Raw genomic sequence first — 6,672 nt, forward strand, 5'->3', positions numbered from 1 at the left:
GGGGAGCAGCCGGAACTTGAACCTGCACTCCAATATGGGATGCCAGCATCATAGGCTTAACCTGCCATGCCACCACACTGGCCCCTAAATTATTATTTTTAATGGTTTTTGTTGAGTGAACAAAATTTATTGCTTGTTCTGCATGAATGTTTAGCTTTAAGTTACATTGTAAATTCTGTTTGTTTCTGATTTTTTAAAGAAGATCTGTTTATTTATTTATTTGAATTACAAAGAGAAATTTTCCATCCACTGGTTCACTCCTCCAAATGGCTGCAACAGCCTGGGCTGGGCCAGGCCAAAGCCAGGAGCCAGGAGTCTCCTCCAGGTCCCATGTATGTGCAGAGTCCCAAGCACTTGGCATTCTCTGCTGCCCTGCCCATGCATATTAGCAGGGAGATGGATGGGAAGTGGAGCAGTCAGGACTCGAATCGGGCACCCTTATGGGATGGATGCTGCTGGTGCTGCAGATTGTGGCTTAACCCACTGGTCCACAGCACTGGCCCCCGTTTCTGATGATTTAGTTTGAAGGATCATAGCAGAGAATGACATATCTGCTGCTGCTCAGCTCTTGATTTCAGGTGTATTTCACCATCAATATAGTTGTGAAAGTCCTTCCGCCTGAGTTGTACCCACCCTACTTCCTGCCATTCCACTAGTGATTGTAATGTGATCCTGGCTGTGCTTAAAGTAAATAAATAAACTTTTGTTTTTTGAATTGTAAATCCCTAAAAGACTGGAAAATAAATCCCTGACAGATCTTACAAGTGAGGAAACAGAAGCATTAAGAGTTAACTGACCTATAGAAAAAATTGTATTTAGGCCGGCGCCGTGGCTTAACAGGCTAATCCTCTGCCTTGCGGCGCCGGCACACCAGGTTCTAGTCCCAGTCGGGGTGCCGGATTCTGTCCCAGTTGCTCCTCTTCCAGTCCAGCTCTCTGCTGTGGCCCGGGAGGGCAGTGGAGGATGGCCCAATTGCTTGGGCCCTGCACCCGCATGGGATACCAGGAGGAAGTACCTGGCTCCTGGCTTCAGATCAGCACCATGTACTGGCCGCAGCGGCCATTGGAGGGTGAACCAACGGCAAAAAGGAAGACCTTTCTCTCTGTCTCTCTCTCTCACTTTCCACTCTGCCCGTCCAGAAAAAAAAAAAAAAAAAAAAGGAGTTCTGAAACACTGCCTGGTCTAAGTGAATTAGAGCCTATCTTTCTCCTGGCTACACTGATTGATTCAAGGGTGAGCCCAGATCACACGTCAGTCCCTAGTGAAGTTCAGGACTTTTGCTTAATGATTAGAGAAGAGTGCTTTCTCATCTGGGTTATGAATAAAGAAGTAGATGATACCAGGGCCGGCGCCGTGGCTTAACAGGCTAATCCTCCGCCTTGCGGCGCCAGCACACCGGGTTCTAGTCCCGGTTGGGGTGCCGGATTCTGTCCCGGTTGCCTCTCTTCCAGGCCAGCTGTCTGCTATGGCCCGGGAAGGCAGTGGAGGATGGCCCAAGTGCTTGGGCCCTGCACCTGCATGGGAGACCAGGAGAAGCACCTGGCTCCTGGCTTCGGATCAGCACGATGCGCTGGCCGCAGCGGCCATTGAAGGGTGAACCAACGGCAAAAAGGAAGACCTTTCTCTCTATCTCTCTCCCTCACTATCCACTCTGCCTGTCAAAAAAAAAAAAAAAAAAAAAAAGAAAGAAAAAATTGTATTTAGTAAAGTTTCAGTTAATGGTATATTTTGTTTTTTCTATGCCATAAAATTATTCTTAGCCTTTTTTCTCATCATTTAAAAATGAAGATAATATATCTGCTGATCTTATCTATAGGTTTTATAAATAGGAGAGTCTTCACAAAGTTCATAGAAAATGCATATTGTGAAGAATTTATCCATGAGTTTTCAAAAAATGTTTGCACTGAAATAAACTTATTTTAATTCCATTTTCATGAATATTTTGAAGTACTTTCATAAACAATGAAGAAAATCAGTGAAAATATTTATAAATTATATATTCCACCCACCTCTAGCTGAGATAGATTTCCATAATTCTTGCTTCTTACCCTTGGATCTTGATTCCTATTTCTTTGTTGTGATGTTATAAAAACAGTAAGTTACACATAAATGTGAAATCTATGTCATCTTTTAAATGAGTAAATCTTGAAACAAAACATAGAAAGTACTATAATTTTTCTGATGTGACCACTTATAATCAAGTATTATTATTTCTATATCATGGATTCTTCTATTTTCTCAATTATATATGTATCTAGTTTTGTAGAAATAACTCTAAAGTTATCAGTTTGTCAGTGTTGAAGAGCAAACAAAACACCAGGGACAGTGTATTTAACCAGATTTCTAGTTTGTAAACAAGTCTTGGTTGGATAGCTCTGTTTATGAAGTGGAAATATGGTCAACAAACCCTTAGTCCCTAGAGTCCACAGAGAAGGCTAAATCTGTTTCTGATTTTTTACATGATCAACTACACAAAATATTGATGCAGTTAAGTGATGCATTGCTTTACCCATCTCTCTGTACTCTAACATGTATTTACAAAGGGATATTGATCTGCAAGCATATTGAAATAGTTATACATTAAAAGTTTGAGAGGATGATGCATTACAAAATAAAAGTTTAGTATTTTATTCTCACACTTTCCATTATCACACAGAGTATGGCCCTACACTTTTACTGTAGCCTCACCTTTGTTCATTTCCTCTTAAATTCATTCTTTATCCATTAATTTACAGAATTAAAAAATCCTGACTGCACTGTATTGCTTCTGTGATGTGCTTTCCAACAGTGTACATCATAGCAGACCATGGCAGCCCTGATCCAGCAGTCTGTCTGATCCTTCAGTAGGAAGGAGTGTTTAATATTGGTGGTCATCAGGATGTCCATATCCTCAATGAATGTCAGCTTTTGACAACAAACTCAACTGCAGTATGAGATTTGAACTTTTCTAAGTAGAATCACTGTATTGAATTAGAGGAGGAAAATCTACTGACCCCTGGTCTGTCCCTAAAGACTCTCCCTACTAGCTTTTTACAGCATGGATGACCCCTCCAGGTAAGGTAACTCAGAGAGCATACTAAATTCTGTACTAAAACAAATTCTTCTATAGTCACTGGATCAATCAGGATTTTCTAAAACTGTACATCCTAATGCCTTTACTATAAAAAAAAAGCTATGTAAGGAGACAATATGTGCATTAGGTTGACTGTTATAATTATTTCATTATGTATGTGTATATCAAAACATCAATTATGTTATATTCATTAAATAAAAGTTAAAAAATAAAAAAGAAAGAAAAAAAACCAGTTTATACACCTTAAATAAACACAGATCAAAAATAAATATAAAGCCCAATTCAACATTCTGAACCAGTTTACAAAATTTTGCTTAAAATCTATACTATCCTTGGGATAATTCATAAACACAACATTCAGAGAAATTATTTCTAGTTCCTATAATTTGTCCACCTCTACTGGACAATTATATAGTCAAAAAGTATTAAAACCTAGTTGATGTAGTTTCTCTTGCAAAAGGAATAACTAGGAAGACATTACCTTTATGAATGAAGGGTCATTATCAGAAGTCTCCTTGTCTTCAGTTTTCACTTATTGTAAAAATCCCCTTGGCAGAGGACATCCTTTAGGCTCTGTTAAGAACACTGTTAGGAAAACAGGTCAAATTCTGAGATTTTTTTTTCCCCTGTGCTGTGCTAAAAGCTGAAAGGAAGATCCCTCCATTTATTTGAAACTGACTCCCCCTTCAGTTCTTTCTGATTTTTGGCACCAATCAAAATCTTTGCTCAGGGGATCACAGAGGGAGCACATCTGCTCAACCTGAGTTCCTCTGTATTTAGTCTCCAACCTAATCTGTAACGTCTCAATTCTCAGTTTTAAGAATTCTTCATTTTCTTGTCTGCTTTTATCCCCGAGGTTCTCTCATCAGTCCCATCGTTCTGAGAGTTGATGACACACAAATGTCACACTTCCATAATTCTTTCTTAAGATAGAACGCTATCTCCCAATGCAAAACTCTCAGCTATTCTTTTTTCACAAAGAATAAGAGTGCTTTACATCATTTTTCTTTCCTATTCTTCTTCCCCCTGTGTTCCTTCCCTGAAAAGTTCAATAGCATTAAGTACATTAGGTGGAACCAAGTAAAGCATGCAGCTGCGTGGGAATTAGGATGGTAGAAACCGGAGGGTGGGTGTGGAGGATGATTATAGAGCCAAACAGAATGGCATGGGGCTTTGAAGTGCACGGAGGAAAAGTAGACTTTCAATATGACACTTAGAATTCAATTTACATTTGTACTACTGGAGGTGTCTTCAAAAACTCTGTGGAAAATACATACTATAAAAAATTATGCTTGGATTTCAATTCTTTGCATTAAAATAAACTTGCATTTAAATTCCATTTCATATGATCTTTTTGAATTCCCCTCACGTAACCTATTTCTTCTCTTAACTTGGATTAATTGATCCTTCTCCTACTCAAGGGCAACCTCTCTGCTTGCACTAGAGCCCATATGCTTGAGCAGTCAAGGACATCCATCCTTCTCTTCAACATCAGGGCTTGTCAGAATGCTAATATGGCTTATTTACCAAATATTTTAAAAATACAATCCTGGGGGGTGGTGTTATGGCATATCATTTTAAATCTCTGTCTGCAATACTAGCATCCCATATAGGCATCAGTTCGAGTCCTGGTTGCTCAACTTTCCATCCAGCTAGATTTAACACATTGAGGTATATTTTATCTATTAAAGCACAAAATGTTGTTAGGTAATATCCAAAATAATGTCCAATACTTTATCTTGGGCCAGCACTGTGGCACAGTGGGTTAAGCTGCCTGCAACGCTGGCATCCGACATGAATGCCAGTCAAGTCCTGGTTGCTTGCTTCTGGTCCATCTCCTTGCTAATGTGCCTGGGAAGTCAGTGGCAGATGACCCAAGTGTTTGGGCCACTGCACCCACATGGAAGCCTGGGATGAAGGTCTTAGCTCCTGGCTTTGGGCTAGTCCATTTCTCGAATTTGCAGTCATTTGGAGATCAAACCAGTGGATAGATGATCTCTGTCTCTTCTTCTCTCTTTGCAACTCTGCCTTTCAAATAAATAAATAAATCTTTAAAAAGTAAAAATATAACTATTTGGTCTACATTGTTTCCCAGATACTGCCCTATTTCTCCACTGTACTTAAGAATAAAATTCCTTGAAAATAATGATCGTATTTTTCATCTTCAAATCCTCTCCTATTCTCTCTTGACATGCAGTAATTCCTACCATTACTCCAAAACTGTTCTCAAGAATACCAGTTGTGCAGGCAGAGCCAGGACCCCACGAGGGACACTGCAGCCGGAGCCCAGGAGGGGCCACTCCGCCACCATCTGAACTAGGATGTCCCGACATGAAATGTCAGCTGTGTTGCATGTTTAAAAGGAAACTTTTGAGGTCGCAGATACAAGTGTTTAATTTTCTACGATTACGATCTTTGTGCATCTTGTTATGAAAGTGGTGCAACGACAACAAGACATACAACTGACCACACAATGCAGTGCATATTAACAAGGGTAGATTTTGATTTGTACTATGGTGGGGAAGCTTTCTCTGTAGAATAGCCACAGTCTTTTACTTGTCCCTATTGTGGAAAAAATGGGCTATACGGAGACATCTCTTCAAGAACATGTTACTTGTGAACATGCAGAAACATCGACAGAGGTGATTTGTCCAATTTGTGCAGCGTTACCTGGAGGCGATCCTAATCATGTCACAGATGACTTTGCAGCTCATCTTACAGTTGAACACAGAACTCCTAGAGATTTAGATGAATCGAGTGGTGTTCGACATGTATGTAGAATGTTTCACCCTGGCAGGGGATTAGGAGGCCCTTGTGCTCGCAGATCAAACATGCACTTTACTAGCAGTTCTACTGGTGGACTTTCTTCTTCTCAGAGTACATATTCTCCAAGCAATAGAGAAGCCATGGATCCTATAGCTGAGCTTTTATCTCAGTTATCAGGAGTGAGACGTTCTGCAGGAGGACAGCTTAATTTTTCTGGCCCTTCCACTTCTCAGTTACAGCAACTGCAGATGCAGCTGCAGCTCAAATGGCAGCATGCCCAGGCAGCATGGCAACAACTGGAGATCGCACACAATGCAACCCAACGTACTAACACAAGCAGTGTCACCACCATAATTACGCAGTCCACAGCAACAACCAACACAGCCAATACAGAAAGCAGCCAGCAAACTCTACAGAATTTCCAATTTCTTTTAACAAGGTTGAATGAGCCTAAAATGTCTGAAACAGAGCATCAGTCCATGGAAAGCGAGCGTGCAGACCACAGCCTGTTTGTCCAAGAGCTCCTTCTGTCCACTTCAGTGCGTAAAGAGAGGTCGTCCTCAGACGAGCAGGAACGGGGGGAGATGGCAGATTTTGGTGCTATGGGCTGTGTAGATATTATGCCTTTAGATGTTGCTTTAGAAAATCTCAACCTAAAAGAGAGTAATAAAGGAAATGAATCTCCACCACCTCCTCTTTGATGACATCCCAATCCGCAGATGATGTCCTCTGTGCTGTATTTGCCAATGAAAGTGGACAACAGCTGTCTTGGGTTTGTTTGGTGATTGTAACTTCAGGTCTGTCACTCTTGTTACATTGTGTACATGCAAAAG

At 40.6% G+C, this 6,672-nt stretch overlaps 1 pseudogene; it reads left to right on the forward strand.

Moving 5' to 3' along the window:
- Positions 1-5,394: 5,394 nt before the first annotated feature.
- On the forward strand, positions 5,395-6,540 carry LOC133757026 (E3 ubiquitin-protein ligase KCMF1-like; annotated as a pseudogene).
- The last annotated feature ends 132 nt before the right edge of the window (positions 6,541-6,672 follow it).

The sequence above is a fragment of the Lepus europaeus genome, chromosome 3 (genome assembly GCF_033115175.1).
Source record: "Lepus europaeus isolate LE1 chromosome 3, mLepTim1.pri, whole genome shotgun sequence".
In the NCBI taxonomy this organism is placed as follows: domain Eukaryota; kingdom Metazoa; phylum Chordata; class Mammalia; order Lagomorpha; family Leporidae; genus Lepus; species Lepus europaeus.